General features: G+C 40.3%; 1 long non-coding RNA gene across 1 annotated transcript; it reads right to left on the reverse strand.

Moving 5' to 3' along the window:
• Positions 1-15,899: 15,899 nt before the first annotated feature.
• Positions 15,900-17,396, reverse strand: LOC137244560 (uncharacterized). Its single transcript, XR_010951100.1, has 4 exons — positions 17,190-17,396; positions 16,698-17,132; positions 16,499-16,643; positions 15,900-16,432 (listed from the first exon to the last, which is right to left on the reverse strand). It is a non-coding gene; the product is annotated as an uncharacterized lncRNA (long non-coding RNA).
• Positions 17,397-17,597: the final 201 nt, after the last annotated feature.

The following is a 17,597-nucleotide window of genomic DNA, read 5'->3' on the forward strand; positions in this document are numbered from 1 at the left end:
AAAAAAGATACAAGACGATTTTTGGCAAAGCAGACAATAGAGGAAAATACTAGCAACAACCACAACAAAGCTGGTAACAACATTTTTATATTTTTTGGGGCTAGTTCACATACTTTGGCAACACAAACATCGGCGGAGGGAGGAGCTTTTCCAACAACATGTACATATAGTGACATTATGAATTTTACATATTTTGAATTTATTATTACGTTTATTTAAATATTGTTATAATTGTCAGAATTTTGATTGGGAACGGAGGAAAGGGTTAGTTCATTTCCGGGGCCAAGCATTTATTGTTCGAACATATAATTTTTGAGTTTTACCATAACTCCATATTTTATAAGTTAGTCGGAGCACTTTTGCCTCCACCTTTTTTTTTTTTCTCTTTTTGTCTCTCCGTTTCCTTCTCCTTTTTTAATTTTTCTACTTCAGTTTGACACTTAATTTTCTTGGTATTTTTATACCCCCACTTTCTACCATATACACATTTTTCTTTTGCATATGGTTTCTGCTACCTATGGTAGCACCAAATTGGAATTTCCAAATTTTCGAATTTTTGCCATTTTTCTTTTATATTTTTTTGTACTTACTTCTTTTATTATTGGCAAAAACAATTTCAACATCACACCCCGAGGGTGTATATGCACAGTGTGCTTTCAGCACCAAGAACATTTTTTTTCTTTGATTACACATTTTGATTTCTTTTAATTTTTTTTTGCGTTTTACCATCACGCGGGCTGCTCCGATACTACCAAAGCACTCATTAGCAAAGATCACCAGCGAGTGATCTTGGCTGAGTGTTTGAGTGTGATCATAGGTATATATGTATGTTTTTGACTCTGCTATTTCAGCGAATTCAGCACATCCACTCAACTACACCGGCGCCGTTGGAGTACGAGTATATGGGTGAGTGAAAATTGAGCATAATATTTTTCCTAATACACCTGTTTAGTTGTGTGTACATGTGTTAGCACAGATTCCTGCTCTTGCAAAAATAGAACAGGAATTAGCAAATCAGAAAGAAAAAAAAAAACAGATTGCATCGAACATATGTACATGCATGAAAAACGTCACAAACGTACATTTGCACTTACATACATACCTTTTGTTTTCATAAACATATGAATTCTTTTGCCTTGATGACCTACTTTTGCATTGTACATATTTGATCATATGTTTACTTGAGCGGTTGCGGTAGGTCAGAGATTAGGGTACTTGAATTTTTTTTATTCGCCCTCTTATTTTATTTTATTTGAATTTGTACCTTTAGAATTAGAATTAGCTCCTATTAATAATACCGCATTAGGGTGGCCCTAAAAGTTTAATTTTTTTCTTTGAGACCAGACACTTTGTCTATTAGCCGTAGGTATTTTTTTTATAGAATTGAATTTGGAATGTATCCACTGGTTCTTGCACTCTTATGAATTTTTAATGTTCGCCAGTAATAAAAGTTAGCATTAAGTTTGAGCAATTTTTTTATTGTTACTTTGAGTAAACTTTTGAAGCCCTTGGAAAATTATTTTGTAGTAAACTTTGAGTTTAAAGTTTTATTGAAATTATTGAACTGGTAGTAGGGTGTTAGTCGGTAATTTGTAAACCAAAAATTTTGTAAATAAAGTATAAGAATTATGTTTGGATGAAATTTTAAGACATTCATAATGCAGGGCTAAGTCGAATTTTGGTGTTGGTGCTGCGCTTGCGCGCGGTAAGGTAAGGTGAAGGTGAGTAATAGGGAAATGACTTATTGACGGATGGACAGACTCAGGTCAGGTTTGGGGGCACTGTAAGTAGATAGGAGTCAGCACAGTGCCCACGGTGCAGTACAAGTTGCACTGCAGAGGGAGGGTAGACTCCACCTGACAGGACAGGCCTCCAGCTTTTTCTGTCCCTTATGCTTTCCCCTTCTAACTTTGCCCCTCACGTTTATTTCTATCTTTTTCAGCTTTTTCTCTCCTTTCTTTGCACATGCAGGTATGAACCCTCTTTTTGTTCATGTGGCTGCGGGTGAGGTCGGTGGTGCAATACCCCGCCCAAGACGACGAGCTAGCCTGGGCCCGCAAGCATACCTGCTTGCCGCCGCTCCTCACCACCCAAACAGTCAGCCACGTAACAATGGCGCCCAACGTTAATAGCCCGGTAATCTTTTTTTATTTCCCACACTTTACAAATCACTCTATCTTTCACTATTCTTTAATCATCCCACTTTTCTCCTAGATTTCCTGTGTTTTTTTTTATCCCAAGTCCATCCAAACCCAATCCCTATTTCCGTCTTTTGACAGGACAGGGACCGTCATGATGGCAGCGCCGATTGGGCTCGCCTGGTCGGCAAGTGTCGTCATGACAAAGGTATAGGGAGTGGTTGAGTATTCATGCCAGGGTTCCTTCTTTTGGTTTCTACAACTGGACTAAGTGGTACCTGGTATGACGCTCAGCCAAAAGACGGACGTTAGCAGAAGGTCGTGGCGAGCTGTTTAAGCTACCTTACCGGGAGTCCAGCACTGCCGGTAGGTGAGGTTTACAGTCGTCGCCACGATAGATAGGAGTAGGGGGGTGTGGCAGCCACACCTGGAAACTAGTTGATAGGTACGATGTGCCACACTTCCACGGACAGCACGAAAACTGACTTGACAGTAATTAGATACGGACCAGCATACCGCCTTCACTGAACCTTCGCCAAGGCAGCACCAAACACACCAAGACTTATATATATATTATAACTCAGGTTCAACTCATATCCAAAATAGGTCAGTTCCCGTTTCTGTCGGAAAGTTTAGAATTTTTCAATAATTTTTTTTAATATATCCTTCAAGTTTTCTTTTGTAGTTGATTTCTTTTTTATTTTTTTTTTTTTTTCTTCTTATTTTCATCTTGGTTTTTAAGTAGCCATTTTTGTATATTGCATTTGAATTTTTTATATATTTAATTTATAGTGAAAATTGTTATTTTTCTTACATATCTACACACACATCCTTAGCATTTAATTTTCTTACACGTCTTATACATACAGGCATTGCCTGTTATTCCCTTTATTAATTTTGTTTATTTTGCAATTTCCAATTGTAGGGTTTTCGATAGGTTTTTTGTTATATACCCCTGGTCGATGCATATAACCTCAATACATTGCTTATATATTTAGTTATTCCACAAACCGAAAAATATTTAAGTTTTCATTTTTGGTTTTGGGTTCATAGACATTTAAGGCAATTCACTGAATTCTTTCTTATCTCTAAGATACACACATATACACATTGTCTGGATTTTTACACATATTCACACATATTTGAAATACACATCCATTTAGTAACACACATTATTTACAATAAATAACTTATTTACATATAATTTTTTTTTCTTGCTAAATTTTGTTCAGTCTTCTATCACCTAACACCAAAATATATAGATTAACATATCTTTTTCGTATTTTTTTTTTTTTTTACCGCTCGTTACTCGGTTAGGTGTGGGGTTTTATTTTCCTTGGATCCATTACACGTAAAATTTTGAGTCTTGATTTTTTTTTCTTTCTTTTCTCGTTTGAACATTTGCTTAAACGTCCTTTTTTTTGCTGCTGCAGACAGTGAATGTCTGACCAAGACCAGGGCAAACATACCGAGGAAAGACCTTTTGGGGGATTGGGGATCTTAGATCCTAATAGGCGCTTAACTAGGAGCCGTGCGCGAGCCCTGGAAAACCAGATCGCCGGGTCCGTGTTCAATCAAATCGACACTGGTATTCCCAGGGCCGTCGACTTTGTGCCTACAGATTACTTCAATAGGTGCGCGTCGCGGATTTTCGGATCGTTTGGCCCTGAACGCCCGATTAGGCTCTCTTTCGCGAACGGGGTGTCGTTCAACGATTCGGAAAATAGTTTAAATTTTTCCCAGAAGATCGATTTGGTGTGCCAAATGTCCGATAGCGACAACGTGGGTGCACAGGGGGGCGATGCTACATCGCGAAACGCACCAGCAATTGTTAACGGTGGCATAAATGCTCCTCGCACCGACGCTAATGAGCAGGCAACCAATGTTGAACAGCTGAGCCGCATGATGGCGATGATGGCGCAACAACAAGATTTGGTGGTGCAAATGGCGGGTGAAGTGCGAAGCATCAAGACCAACGTCGATCATCTTGGTGGCCGCGTGGCAGAGATGGAGGCATCCAGTCACGCGGTGGGACATCGGTCCGCTGTGGCATCCACGCCTGAGCCGCAGAACCGTAGGGGGGAGCCTGCTACCCGCAACGGTATTCCGAGTGGCAGTCGGATTGCTGAACGAGATAGTAGTGACCCTCCAAGGTGGAAAAAGTTAGATCTGGAAAAATGGCACATCAAATTCGATGGAACAAGTAAAGGTATAAGCGTCGAAAGCTTCATCTTTCGGGTGGAAAGGATGCGCGAGCAGCATAATATTTCCTACTTCCAGCTCTTCACGGACTTTCATAGTCTGGTTTCCGGCGGTGCTTTGAAGTGGTATTGGCAGGTCCTTGAGGACCACGCGGACGAACCCGATTTCGGCTATTTCGGGCTGAAAGCAGAAATGCTAAGCCACTTCAAATCCGCCGAGTCCGACTATGAAATCATCCGTGAAATCATGGAAAGGAAACACCTGCCCGCGGAAGCTTTCGATGACTTTTATGCCGAAGTCCACAATATGACATTCCGTTTGCGGAAGAGGATCCCTGAGAAGGAGTTGGTTGGCATCATCAGGGGCAACCTCAAACCGTACCTGGCCAACTTGACCTTCGCCATAAAAATGGACTCGTTGGCGGAGCTCAAGTCGGAATGCAAGAGAGCCGAAAAACTTATTAAAGAGAACAAGAGTAGGGCTAGGGTAGTTAACGAGGTCGATTTTGAGCAGTCAAGGGTAGGAGAGGCAACAAAAGTCGAAGCATTTGATAGGAAACCCCAACACCAATCCCAATCCTTACCCCAGCACCAAACCACAGCCAATCCCAATATTGTTCGTCCTTCTGTTAGTCCCGCGTCCAAGTCGACTGTGAATTCCTTTTGTGCATCACCCTTCCACTTGATGTTGTGTTTTTCGTGCGGTATGCCGGTGGATCACTTTGTGAAAAACCCGGCAGAAGCACAAAAACCAAATAAGTGTTCGTCCTCGTTCCACAATATGGTCTGTTTTGCGTGTGGAAGTGATTCGTCCTTTTGTGTTTTTAAACCGAAGCAGGGAAACCCCAGGCTGGCGGAGTTGACCGGGGACTTCAGCCAGAAGCCAGGCAACCCGGCAGCACAACCGTAAAGATTTTGAGCAGGGAAGAGGGAGATAGAAGAGTTGAAAAGGTAGAGGGAAAGTTGAAAATGCGCGAGGGAAAAAGTTTACATCAGAGGAAAATTGAATATGAAGAAGCTAGGAAAAGAATATTTTGTGATACAATAAATGCAAGTAGGAAAAACAGAAATTTCAAGAAAATAGAAAAGATGAGGGAGAAGAGAAAATATTTCAAAAGGTTGAAGAATAAAATAGTTGCAACAATTGTTACCGTGAAAGGAGATAACAGATTTTACGCCAAAACAAAGATAGGAGGTCATGAGGTTCTGGCTCTCTTAGACTCAGGGGCGAGTGCCAGCTGCTTAGGCAAAGACTCAGCTGCACTCCTTCGGGGAAAGGAAGCCTCGATTGTGCCAATCAGGGGCCAAAATATCCGAACCGCGAACGGGGAGGAAACCGCCGTGGTAGGAGTAATAAAGTTACCGGTTGTGTGGGATAATTCGATGGAAGAATTAGAATTTTTGATAGTGCCAGGTCTACAACAACAAGTTTATTTAGGTATAGACTTTTGGCAGGCATTCCGTATGAGTGTCGTGAGTAAAGGTATGAATGGGAATGTGTGTCCAAATATAGCCAGTGTGGCGGAGCTCGTGCCCGCCGAGGGTGACTTGTCTTTCGATGCTGTGCAGCACGTTTTAACGCCGGAGCAAAATAATAGGTTGGAGCGTGTGAAAGCCCAATTCCCGTCCTTCGCGGTATTAGGGTTAGGTCAAACAGATAAGGAGGAACACGTCATCGAGGTGGTTGACGAGAATCTGCCAGTAAAGCAGCGCCATTACCCGATTTCACCAGCTATTCAAAAACTCATATACGCAGAGTTAGATCGAATGTTGGACATGGGAGTCATCGAGGAGTCCAACAGCAGCTGGAATTCGCCGGTATCGCTGGTAATAAAAGGGACGAAAAACCGCTTATGCCTTGACGCTCGCAAAGTCAACGAACGAACAATTAAGGATGCCTACCCCTTACCCCACATTGATGGAATCCTCAGCCGACTACAAAATACACGATTTATTTCCGCGATAGATTTGAAGGACGCTTTCTGGCAGATTCCTCTGGAGAAGAAGTCAAGAGAAAAGACTGCTTTTACTGTCCCTGGCCGACCACTTTACCAATTTACCGTCATGCCTTTCGGGTTGTGCAATGCAGCACAACGAATGTGTCGTCTCATGGACAAGGTCATTCCGGCCGCTTTACGTGAATGTGTTTTTGTTTATCTTGACGATTTGTTAGTTTGTTCTGTAGATTTCGAGTCCCATATGTGTTTACTGGAAAAGGTCGCTCGGTGTCTTCGCGAGGCTAAGTTAACAATTAATGTCGAAAAGAGCAAGTTTTGTTTCAAAGAAGTTCGCTATTTAGGATACGTAGTCGGGGATGGTTGTATTAGGACAGACGCCAATAAAGTGGTGGCTGTGAGGGACTTTCCAGTTCCGAAAACCCCGAAGCAACTACGACGGTTCCTGGGTATGTCGGGCTGGTACCGACGTTTCATACAGGACTATGCGACTATCGCAGCTCCACTGCACGACTGCCTCAAAAAGGACAAAATTAAGAAGTTTGCAATGACGGACGAAGCAACGAAATCATTTGAAATTTTAAAGCAGAGTTTGGTTTCTGCACCGGTGCTTACACATCCGGACTTTAAGCGTCGTTTTTATATTCAATGTGATGCATCAACGGACGGAGTGGGAGGGGTTTTGTTCCAGTTGGACGATGACCAGAACGAAAGACCGATTGCCTACGTTTCGGCAAAACTAAATAAGGCGCAGAAGAACTATAGCATCACCGAACTGGAATGCTACGCCGCGATCGTGAGTGTGAAGAGATTCCGACCTTACGTGGAGGGAACCCCGTTCACCATCATCACTGATCATGCCAGCCTCAAATGGCTCATGAATCAGAAAGATCTTTCTGGGAGGTTGGCAAGGTGGAGTTTGAAACTCCAGGGTTATGATTTCGATATCCAACATCGAAAAGGTGCGCAAAACGTGGTTCCCGACACACTCTCACGAATACACATGGACGAAATACTGACGAACGACAGAGCCATAGACGTGTGTCTCGAGTCACCGTGCTTCGAGTCGGAGGAGTATACGGAGTTAAAAAAGACGGTGACCGAGAACAAAGATAAGTTGCCAGACTTATGCATATCGGACGGTTACGTTTATAAACGGACGCAATTCGACAGGGGGGACGAGCTTCTAGCGGACCAGACCTGGAAGCTCTGGGTTCCGTCGGAACTGCGACCGGGGCTGGTAGAGTCGTCTCATAGCTCACCGTCCGCTGGTCATGGTGGCATCCACAAAACACTGTCCCGACTACGTCAGAAATATTACTGGCCAGGAATGGTCACAGATGTATGCGCCCATATAAAAGATTGCGAAACTTGCAAAACAAATAAGACACAAAACGTTTTTAAACAACCCATGATGGGAAAGCAAAAGCTCACAGAGCGACCTTTCCAACGTTTATTCATTGATTTTATGGGTCCTTATCCTCGTTCTAGTGATGGTAACGTGTATGTCTTTGTTTGTCTAGATCACTTTACTAAGTTTGTGTTCTTAAAACCTATGAGAAGGGCCACTTCAGCTGAGGTTATACAATTTCTAGAGAAAGAAGTCTTTCACGTGTTTGGTGTGCCCGAATATGTCCATTCGGACAACGGCAAACAATTCGTCTCGGAAATATTCAAAGAGTTTTTGGAGAAATACGGCACGACACACGTGAGAACTGCATTTTATTCACCTCAGGGTAACGCTGCGGAAAGAGTAAACCGATCTGTGCTGCAGATAATTAGGTCCTTCATAAATGGCAACCAAAAGAACTGGGACAAATGCGTCAGCGATGCCGCATTTGCACTACGCAGCGTTACTCACTCAGCCATCAACATGACACCATACTATGCCACTTTCGGTATGCCTATGATACAGCATGCTGCATCATATGAGCTATATCGGAAGTTGGCGGCGTTGAAGGATGGTGACGTGGAGATAGATATGGCTGGTGATAAGATGCAGCTCATAAGAAAGAGAATTATGAAGGAGCTGAAGCTGGCCCACGATAGAAGTCAAAAGGTCTACGACACCAGGAGTAAGGATATAAAGTTTCAGATTGGACAAGTGGTATATCGCCGAAACTTTAAACAAAGTTCCCAAGCCGAAAATTACAACGCTAAATTAGCTCCAAAACAAGTAAGATGTATTGTTTTAAACGTTATAGGGAACTCTATGTATGAACTTGGCGACAGCAATGGGAAAAAGATCGGCGTATACCACGCTAAGGACATTTTTGCAAAATAGCTTAATATTTTTTTTTTGTAGTGTTAGTACTCTTGTTCTATGTTATTTATTTATTTGTCGACGTATTGTATTTATTAGTTTATTGACGTATGGGATTATATTATTAAATTATTTTTATTTATATTTTTTTTTTGACCTTTTGCGTTATTTGATTATTTTTGCATTTATTTATTTTTTTTTTATTTTATTTATTTATTTATTTTACCTACTTGACTATTTGATTTGTGATTTTTTTTATACATTTTTTTTGCCATCTGTGATATTTTATTTTATAATTTTTTTTGTTGTTCTGCTAACTGTGATATTTTATTTTATTTTATTTTTTTTATTTATTTTTTTATTTTATCTGTGATATCTTATTTACTATTAGATATGTAGAGTAGTATCTGTGATATAGGTTTAAGTAGTAGCATTAGCCCAGTGATGTAGTTCGTAGTTAAGCAGTGTGAAAATTTAAGGCGTGAAGAGAAATAGGCCCGGCATTGAGTCGTGGGTCGAGGCCACACGTTGGACGCGGGAAATAATACTTAGCAGGCTGCGTTTGAATTCTTTACGCCCACGCTCCATAGTGCAGGCACCATCGGCGGTTGCGAGCCTGTAACGACAGCCTGTCTCCATACTGGCCTAACTGAGTGGCAGAGTGCATATGCGTCTATGTGTTTATGTGTTTTGTGTCCAGGTCCGTGCCCTAGCCCCAATGTTGCCATTAACATGATAACATTAACATTGACAACATTGTACCTGTAGTGAACACAATGTTGCAACGGAAATTAGATGTTGCGCTTGGCATCATGTTGTTATAATAAGTAAAATTTCACCATGTTGCTAACAACCTAGCAGCCTTGACGAATGATATGTAACTATGTGTTTGTTCTGTTCGGTATTATGTATGTGGATGTGTATTTGTGAAAGGCTATGAACGTGTGAATGCATCAGTGTAAGCGGTCAAGGCACGAACCAAATGTATCTGTGTAGGTGTTCGTTTTGTGGAGCGGTAAGCGTATGAATGTATGAGTGCATGATTGTATAGATGGAAAATACGGGAAAGCCGAAAAGAAAGTTTGGCATGTAATGGTAAAAATTTTCCGTTTTTGGGTAACGTTCCTTACCACGGCGGTGGCTATAAGAAGGGGAAAACTGAGTCAACGGGCCAAAGTCTTGTTTCAACAGTGTCCAGTGCAAGTGAGTAGTGAAAAATCACAAGTGAAGTGCGCGTTTACAACCGTAAATTACAAAGTGCATAGTCCTTAGTAGTGCGCGAATTAAACCGCGTTGTAAATAAAATTGTGCGCGTCGAAAAGTTTCCGCGATACGTGCAAAGAGCTGGAATCAGTTGTCAAAAAATTACAAGTTACAAGAGGTAAGATATTATACTCTTTTTTAGGCATGCTTGACGGGAGCTGGGGCTTCAACCTTGCCTATCTCCAGAGCAAGCCAAAAGAAAACTTGCATCGACATATACATCTCTGCATACAAATATATGTATGTAGATGAATATATGACCATGCAGACAAGAAATTCGTAGGCAATTATGTATATGCACATAGATACACATTTGCTTTTGAATTTCTAAATAGATTTTCTTTTGTATTTAATTTCAGCGCACAATTGATTTTCCTTTGGGAAAGACCCACTGGGCACGTATATGGGCGGCGTACCGCCAAAAAGCAAATACATTATACTTGGCGGTCAACACAACAACAACAACTACCACGCACTACACTAAAATTTTAATTTGTTAGCGCACTCCACAACAACAACCACTATAGCATTTTCATATTGGCGATATAGGGCCGCAACAACCACAACAGCATTTTTTTTTTATAGTGGCGGCATAACGTTCAGCAACAACTACACCATTTTTGCTATATTGGCGGCGCAACACCAACCACAACCGGTATTTATTTTTTTTCTTGGCGACATACCGCCCAACCGACTATATCATCCCCATTACATTGGCGACGCAACGCCAACAACAACAACATCACACTGGTGACATTCCGGCCAAAAACAATTGCCACGCATCCACAAACACTACGTTCTATTTAATTTGTTGCATGCGCACACCAACAACAACAACAAATACTTCGTACAAATTCTTCAAAAACACAATAAAAATTGTCAACATCGATATCAATTTTCACCGGCGGCATTGGGCCGCAACAACAACAGCCACTACACCATACACAACAAAAAAAAAAAGATACAAGACGATTTTTGGCAAAGCAGACAATAGAGGAAAACACTAGCAACAACCACAACAAAGCTGGTAACAACATTTTTATATTTTTTGGGGCTAGTTCACATACTTTGGCAACACAAACATCGGCGGAGGGAGGAGCTTTTCCAACAACATGTACATATAGTGACATTATGAATTTTACATATTTTGAATTTATTATTACGTTTATTTAAATATTGTTATAATTGTCAGAATTTTGATTGGGAACGGAGGAAAGGGTTAGTTCATTTCCGGGGCCAAGCATTTATTGTTCGAACATATAATTTTTGAGTTTTACCATAACTCCATATTTTATAAGTTAGTCGGAGCACTTTTGCCTCCACCTTTTTTTTTTTTTTCTCTTTTTGTCTCTCCGTTTCCTTCTCCTTTTTTAATTTTTCTACTTCAGTTTGACACTTAATTTTCTTGGTATTTTTATACCCCCACTTTCTACCATATACACATTTTTCTTTTGCATATGGTCTCTGCTACCTATGGTAGCACCAAATTGGAATTTCCAAATTTTCGAATTTTTGCCATTTTTCTTTTATATTTTTTTGTACTTACTTCTTTTATTATTGGCAAAAACAATTTCAACATCACACCCCGAGGGTGTATATGCACAGTGTGCTTTCAGCACCAAGAACATTTTTTTTCTTTGATTACACATTTTGATTTCTTTTAATTTTTTTTTGCGTTTTACCATCACGCGGGCTGCTCCGATACTACCAAAGCACTCATTAGCAAAGATCACCAGCGAGTGATCTTGGCTGAGTGTTTGAGTGTGATCATAGGTATATATGTATGTTTTTGACTCTGCTATTTCAGCGAATTCAGCACATCCACTCAACTACACCGGCGCCGTTGGAGTACGAGTATATGGGTGAGTGAAAATTGAGCATAATATTTTTCCTAATACACCTGTTTAGTTGTATGTACATGTGTTAGCACAGATTCCTGCTCTTGCAAAAATAGAACAGGAATTAGCAAATCAGAAAGAAAAAAAAAACAGATTGCATCGAACATATGTACATGCATGAAAAACGTCACAAACGTACATTTGCACTTACATACATACCTTTTGTTTTCATAAACATATGAATTCTTTTGCCTTGATGACCTACTTTTGCATTGTACATATTTGATCATATGTTTACTTGAGCGGTTGCGGTAGGTCAGAGATTAGGGTACTTGAATTTTTTTTATTCGCCCTCTTATTTTATTTTATTTGAATTTGTACCTTTAGAATTAGAATTAGCTCCTATTAATAATACCGCATTAGGGTGGCCCTAAAAGTTTAATTTTTTTCTTTGAGACCAGACACTTTGTCTATTAGCCGTAGGTATTTTTTTTATAGAATTGAATTTGGAATGTATCCACTGGTTCTTGCACTCTTATGAATTTTTAATGTTCGCCAGTAATAAAAGTTAGCATTAAGTTTGAGCAATTTTTTTATTGTTACTTTGAGTAAACTTTTGAAGCCCTTGGAAAATTATTTTGTAGTAAACTTTGAGTTTAAAGTTTTATTGAAATTATTGAACTGGTAGTAGGGTGTTAGTCGGTAATTTGTAAACCAAAAATTTTGTAAATAAAGTATAAGAATTATGTTTGGATGAAATTTTAAGACATTCATAATGCAGGGCTAAGTCGAATTTTGGTGTTGGTGCTGCGCTTGCGCGCGGTAAGGTAAGGTGAAGGTGAGTAATAGGGAAATGACTTATTGACGGATGGACAGACTCAGGTCAGGTTTGGGGGCACTGTAAGTAGATAGGAGTCAGCACAGTGCCCACGGTGCAGTACAAGTTGCACTGCAGAGGGAGGGTAGACTCCACCTGACAGGACAGGCCTCCAGCTTTTTCTGTCCCTTATGCTTTCCCCTTCTAACTTTGCCCCTCACGTTTATTTCTATCTTTTTCAGCTTTTTCTCTCCTTTCTTTGCACATGCAGGTATGAACCCTCTTTTTGTTCATGTGGCTGCGGGTGAGGTCGGTGGTGCAATACCCCGCCCAAGACGACGAGCTAGCCTGGGCCCGCAAGCATACCTGCTTGCCGCCGCTCCTCACCACCCCAACAAATCAGTCACGTAACAGGTGTCAGAAGACGCGTATTAATTTCGAGAACAATAATCCGAAGGCGGAAAGTAAAAATTTTATCTCTGTCCGGAGATATTTGCAGTTGAAGTTGGTGATTTTCATGTGGTTGTTGTTGTGTTCGTGCCCACAAAAAAAATTGTGCATCACCGTGGCGGTAGCCACGGTTATACCACACACCCGGACTTGGCATGGCGTAGCCCAGGGTTATTTTTTATAAGCGCGGCCGAAGGCCGCCAACGCAGAAAGGTGTTTTGCGCAAAAATACTATGGATTCCACCCCCCCCCCCCCCCCCCCCCCCCCCCCCCCCCCCCGTTACGGAGGTACCCGTGGGTCAATCAAGGTGGTGATTGCAATATTTCTAAGAATTCCCAAATAGGAATTAAGTTTAAAGGAACTTTACCACCAAAAAGTCCCATCGTGATTTCGTCGACCACATTTCACATGTTGATCGTATCGACGGGGTAGTTTTCATCGATCCCGAAAAAAGATCGCAAGGTGTTTGGACAAGTACTTGCCGCTTTCAGATATGGACGTGAGGATTTTGACGTGCTTGGTCTGACATTTCGTAAAGACTTTTATTTAGCGCATGAGCAAATATATCCGCCACAACAAACTGAACGTTTGAAGTTCCTCCTTATTGTCCAGTTTCTGTGTCACTACAACCCGCGCCTGGCGATACGGGTAAATCTTGTGGCGTTGACTATGAGTTAAAAGCCTTTGTTGGTAAGTATAATTAACAGTAACCAATAGCTACATTGCAAAAAAAATAATGCACAAGTATATTAAAAAAAATACTACTTGGAGCCTGAGGATCAGATTCACTTGGGCAAATCATAATAGTGGTATTCGTGTAAAATTTTCAGTTGTTTCCATTGTTTCAAATATATAATTTGATTAAATCATAGGGTAATTCTTTACTTTAGCTCACAACTGCAACCGGTGTTGGACCCACCCAGGAAAGGTGTTCTGCGCAAAATTACTTTGGATCCCACCCCCGGTTTCGGAACTCTGCTTTCGGATTCGTGGTCCTGGGTTCATAACGCGTCCTTAACACCTCGCAATATTTTTGGACGAGTTTTAGCAGTTGTGAGCTAAAGTAAAGAATTACCATAGCTTCTCCAAACCCAATTGTCAATCTCACCTATCCGTGGCGAGTCCTGTTTCAATAACAGCCGAGGCTCTGCGACCCCGAACTCCTCATGGATCTAGGGGGTGGGATGGCCTAGAAGGTCGCATGTGGCCATAACAAATCGTTCCCGAGATGGTCGGGCCTGGTACCGGATCTGCATCCGGCAAAGGATCATCAACATCGATAACAATCCCCAAGGCCTTCGGGGAGTGTCCTTATCGCTACAACAACAACAATACATCTATTTGAGATCGTTAATTTCTTTTGTCAAATATCTTTATTACTCTGCTTTTGTTGTTGTTGCCTGCTAAATATTCATATTTATAACAGGATTGGCCTCGCGTAGGTGAGTTGCGGAAGCTTTGAATGGGTTGCCAGCGCAATTTATAGCTTCTCCAACCCAATTGTCAACCTCACCTACCCGTGGCGAACCACGTTTCTTTAGCATCCGAGGCATTGGCGACCCCAAGTTCCTCATAGACAGTAGAGCGTAACCGAACAAAATTTATTAGACATAATACTAATATAGAGGTGTATAGGGTGTCAATGTAGGTCTACAAGTCTATAAAATATATAAAATAAGGTAATGGAACCAAAAGCTCCATATTTACACGAAGCCTAAAATAAAGGGTCTCTATTATACCTACTTTTGGGCCGATAGTCAAATGTATGTACAATAATTATAAATGTGATTAATAATCCAAGCTATCCAATTTAAAAATTATATTCGCTCAAACCTCTTAAAATTTTAACTAGAGACATAAAATAATCACCCCTATCATGCATTTCGACTTGGATTGGAATTTTCTCCGTTTGGCAACTTTGGTATCATGCGTTCCGTTTCCGTTCAGTTCAACTTCGAAATTTACAATTCTGCCTATCATGCACTTCGATCGTAGCTCCGTTTTTCTAAGTTTCAATTTTGTTGGCGGATAACTTTTTGTTTTTTTATTTAGCTGTACAAATTTTATTAATTTGCGTTATTTTTTTTTAATTTTCTTAAAATGTAAGTAAAACTTGTATTTAAAAGTTGTAAAACTCACGATATTTCCAGTTTTTGCGCTCGAATGTTGTTTTTTGATACGCTTTCAGGTCAAAAACAACAACAGCAGAGCAATATGGAAAATTGGCAGATATGATGGAGAGTAAGCCAGATATAGCCAAAGGTTTCCACCAGCGTCCAAAGGAAGATGTGCAGGCTTTTTGGGAAGAGGTAGCATCTAATTTAAATGCACTTGGTCCACCATCAAAAGACTCTAATGTATGGAGAAAGGTAAGGAAATGATGAGCACAGGGGGAGGACAATGTCGTTTACAACGTATAAGTCCACTTGAGGAGAAAATTGTGCGTTTAACGGGGTTGGAAAGTTGTACAAGTGGAATAAGGAATGCCTACGATTATGACGATAGTGCACAAGACCCAGACCGAACCACCGAAATGGACATTTCGACACATTCAGACGATGTGCCTTCAACCAGCAGAGCTAGCAGCCATAACAGAGAAAGAAGAACAGAAAAGGAGAGCGCTGCATCGTTACTAAGGGAGCAATAAGATCTCCAGAAAGAATTTTATGCCGAAACAAAAAATCATTATGAAGCTGTCGATGGCAAAATGAAGGAAACTGTGACATATTTGCGGCGAATGAACCGCTCTCTAGAAGTTATGGCAGACACTGCAGCAAAGCAGCTTCAAGAGCAGCAACGACACAACAAGATAAAAGAAAACCTGTTAAAAGAAAAGGTGGAAATAAAAATTCGAATGCTAAAACTAGATCCCAACTATAGAGAAGAATCGGAATAATTGTATACCTGATTTTTTTTTTTTTGTATTATCTTTAATGAATTAGAAGACTCGAAATAATTGTATACCTGATTTTTGTTTGTTTTTTTTTTATCTTTAATAAGCAACTTGAGAAATGAACTGAATGCCATCTTTTTATGTAACAAAATGTGATATGTACTGAATTTAATTCTTAAATTAACATAGATAAATAATTGAAGAAAAACATGAAATATTGAAATAAAATTTTATACACTTTGAAAAGAAGAAAGTATGTTGTCACGAATACGATTTGCTGTTGAAGTAAATGCAGGATCATTGCTTTGTTCCTCTTCCTCTTGACGGCTTTCATTATCAAATTCTATCGGATTCAAATCTTCTACCTTGTAGAAAATGCAAATATTGTGTAGTGCACAAGCTACATTTATAATTTCACTCGCTTTTTGAGGCGAATAATGCAGCTCTCGAGCTCCCAACAAACATCGAAAGCGGTTCTTTAAAACTCCGATCGTCCGCTCTATAATGTTTCTAGTTTTGGAGTGCTTCATGTTATAATTACTTTGTCGGCTGCCTTGACTTACGGAACGATACGGAGTCATTAGCCAAGGTTGTAATGGATATCCAGCATCGCCTTGAAAAAAAGCAAATAACTATTTTAAACCGTCTAAGAAACTTACATATATGTATAACTAAATACCTAACAGCCATGTGTTCCTTTCACCTGCACGATATCGTCGTTCCATATAGCAACTCAGCTTGCTCAATCCCCATACATGAGCGTCGTGATTGGACCCAGGATACCTAGCGTCAATGCTTCTTATTCGTAATTTGTGATCGCACACCTAAAAAAATAAATTTTCAATTATGGAATTGATTTCATGAAATACAATCCTCACCACCATAGCATTGATGCTATAAAATCCTTTTCTATTGTAATAAAGGAAAGGTTCATCGGATGGCTTGATTATTTTTATGTGCGTGCCATCAACGCACATGATAACACCTGGGAAACCAGCCTTCGTAACAAAATCTTGTTTTGCTTCCTGCTTCTCTATTTCATTTTGCTCGAATTTTATCCACTGTGGGCATAGTTACCGCTGCATTATTTCGAGAAAATTTGACAGCCACTTTGACACGGTTGACTGTGCCTTTCCAACATTGTAGTCCGCGCCAACTCCATGCTGGTAACTGCCTTCCGCAAAAAATCTTAAAGCGGATACTACAATGTTAAGCGGAGATAACGAGGACAAAGTACTTGCGGTCGTTTCTTCCGCAAACGTATCTAGGACATACTTGAATGCGTCCTTATTCAGACGAAAGTTTTTTTGAATCTAAATAAGTAAACAAATTGCAAAGAAAATTGTCTACTTTCACGTGCAATTACTTACAGCCCGTCATTCATCTGGAAGGGATCGCACATATCTCGCAATCTTCTCCTTTCAATTCTCACCAAAGCATTCTGAGATGCGCTGCTCTCCTCCTCAACCAGTAATATCGCCGCGGATAAGGATTCCATACTTACGTTTAATAAAAATAATAACAATATAAAAATTTTACTTTTATTTATTTTCTTTGAACAGCACTAATTTGTGTATTTTTGCTTCGTTATGTTCCATTTTCACATATTTCAAGGCAAACAGCTGATTTCGAAAGAGTTCCCAGCAAAAATGTGCCCGTAAATTGACTAGGAAAATGACTAACAGCTGTGTCGATGGAACACGTAAATCGCTAAGTAGCATTTGTACAGGGCAGCAGTAACATTTGTGACCAGTCCATTCCGTCGTACCTATTTATGT

Source organism: Eurosta solidaginis, chromosome 3 (genome assembly GCF_040869045.1).
Source record: "Eurosta solidaginis isolate ZX-2024a chromosome 3, ASM4086904v1, whole genome shotgun sequence".
In the NCBI taxonomy this organism is placed as follows: Eukaryota; Metazoa; Arthropoda; class Insecta; order Diptera; family Tephritidae; genus Eurosta; species Eurosta solidaginis.